Genomic DNA, 2,154 nt, shown 5'->3' on the forward strand with positions numbered 1-2,154 from the left:
TCTGAACTTAGGGGGACAAAGAGGACGGGTCCTCTGCGACACCCCAGCCGCGCTCTCGCCAGCCAAGGCGAGTGCGATTGATTGCCAAACGACCCTCAGACAGGCGTGGCCCCGGGAAGAACCCGGGGCCGCAAAGTGCGTTCAAAGTGTCGATGATCAATGTGTCCTGCAATTCACATTAATTCTCGCAGCTAGCTGCGTTCGTCATCGACGCACGAGCCGAGTGATCCACCGTCAAGAGTTGTCTGAGTTTGTTTTAGGTCTCTCCCTCGCCAGAGGAAAGCGACCCGGACCGCACATACGCTCCCCACCTTGAGCTACAGCCACCTGCACGCCGGCGTGCGGGCGGAGCAGGGTGGCGTGAAGCGATGGGGAGCACCATCCTGGTGCGGCCCGCAGAAACATACGTCTATTGGGGGGAGGAGGACAGGGCGCCCAAGAGGCGATGCGTGCCCCAACGCACCGCAGCGACGGAGGCAGGATCACCGCCACCATGTCGCCCGCCTAGTATCACGAGGCGTGCAGCAGCTTTGCCCTAGGAAAAGCAGAGGCGGGAACGGGCACCGGCCATCGGTTCGGCAGCGTCACTGACGCGTGCACGTGGCGGCGTGTCGGCGAGCGGACTTCCTGCGAGGAGGCGGGGGCGGCACTCGCCCGAGCAGACGCCCGCCCGGCCCAGCCACCGCCGAGGTGGACTGGGAGTCGCGGCAACGGCTCGTCATACTCGTTCCCACACTCACAGCGCAGCTTGCCCGCAAGCCACCGACCACCGATCGACGCCAGGCGCCCCGACCGAGAGCGGGATCGCTCGTTCGCCCTGCTGGCAGTTCGCTGGGGATCACTACTGCACGGAGCTCGGAGACCGACGGGCGGCAACTCGAGAGTCTTTAAACCACCACCCCCATCCCGCAAGTGCAAAGAGGCTGTATACGCACAGACGGGTGAGGGGAATAGGTACCCCGTCGGGTTTGAAGGGAGCGTGACTAGATAGCAACGATGTAAACCCAGCCGATTTGGGAGCGAAAGACCGGCGCCTGCATCACCGGCTTCGTTTCCCGTGGCTGGAGAGTACACCGAAACCCTCCGTCTGTCGCGAGCTCCCGACGACGCGGTGCCGCCAAGCAGCAGGGCCGGACCTGGTGTGGCTCCCCTCGTCGATCACAGACCGGTCGGCACTACTGACGAGACGGTGGAACGGGCTTCGCCCCTTGTGACGAAGGGTGATGCGAACCCGCCCGCCCGCGTGCGTTCGGGGTGGACTCGGCAAACGGAGATTTGAAATCGGAAAGTGTCCTCCTGCCCCGCGCAGGTAGGCGCCCAACAGTTGTGGGGGGTTTGGCGGTGACCACGGCTGCAGGGCCTGCTACCCCGACGAGCTCTCCTGCTGGCCCCGAAACCACCCTCGCGAGACAAGTTGAAACGGAAACGGGCGTACCCCCAAGCCGACGATCCTTTCTTATTTGTTACTTTTTTTTTCACTTGCTCGAGTTGTGGGGATTTGGCGGTGACCACGGCTGCAGGGCCTGCTACCCCGACGAGCTCTCCTGCTGGCCCCGAAACCACCCTCGCGAGACAAGTTGAAACGGAAACGGGCGTACCCCCAAGCCGACAGAGATCCTTTCTTATTTGTTACTTTTTTTTTCACTTGCTCGAGTTGTGGGGGTTTGGCGGTGACCACGGCTGCAGGGCCTGCTACCCCGACGAGCTCTCCTGCTGGCCCCGAAACCACCCTCGCGAGACAAGTTGAAACGGAAACGGGCGTACCCCCAAGCCGACGATCCTTTCTTATTTGTTACTTTTTTTTTCACTTGCTCGAGTTGTGGGGGTTTGGCGGTGACCACGGCTGCAGGGCCTGCTACCCCGACGAGCTCTCCTGCTGGCCCCGAAACCACCCTCGCGAGACAAGTTGAAACGGAAACGGGCGTACCCCCAAGCCGACGATCCTTTCTTATTTGTTACTTTTTTTTTTCACTTGCTCGAGTTGTGGGGGTTTGGCGGTGACCACGGCTGCAGGGCCTGCTACCCCGACGAGCTCTCCTGCTGGCCCCGAAACCACCCTCGCGAGACAAGTTGAAACGGAAACGGGCGTACCCCCAAGCCGACAGAGATGCTTTCGCTCCTGTTACTTTTTTTTTCACTTGCTCGAGTTGTGGG

At 61.7% G+C, this 2,154-nt stretch overlaps 1 non-coding gene across 1 annotated transcript; it reads right to left on the reverse strand.

Moving 5' to 3' along the window:
* Window positions 1-89: 89 nt before the first annotated feature.
* On the reverse strand, window positions 90-243 carry LOC140472147 (5.8S ribosomal RNA). Its single transcript, XR_011957430.1, has one exon. It is a non-coding gene; the product is annotated as a 5.8S ribosomal RNA (ribosomal RNA).
* Between the last annotated feature and the right edge of the window lie 1,911 nt (window positions 244-2,154).

Source organism: Chiloscyllium punctatum, unplaced genomic scaffold, assembly GCF_047496795.1.
Source record: "Chiloscyllium punctatum isolate Juve2018m unplaced genomic scaffold, sChiPun1.3 scaffold_247, whole genome shotgun sequence".
Lineage (NCBI taxonomy): Eukaryota > Metazoa > Chordata > Chondrichthyes > Orectolobiformes > Hemiscylliidae > Chiloscyllium > Chiloscyllium punctatum.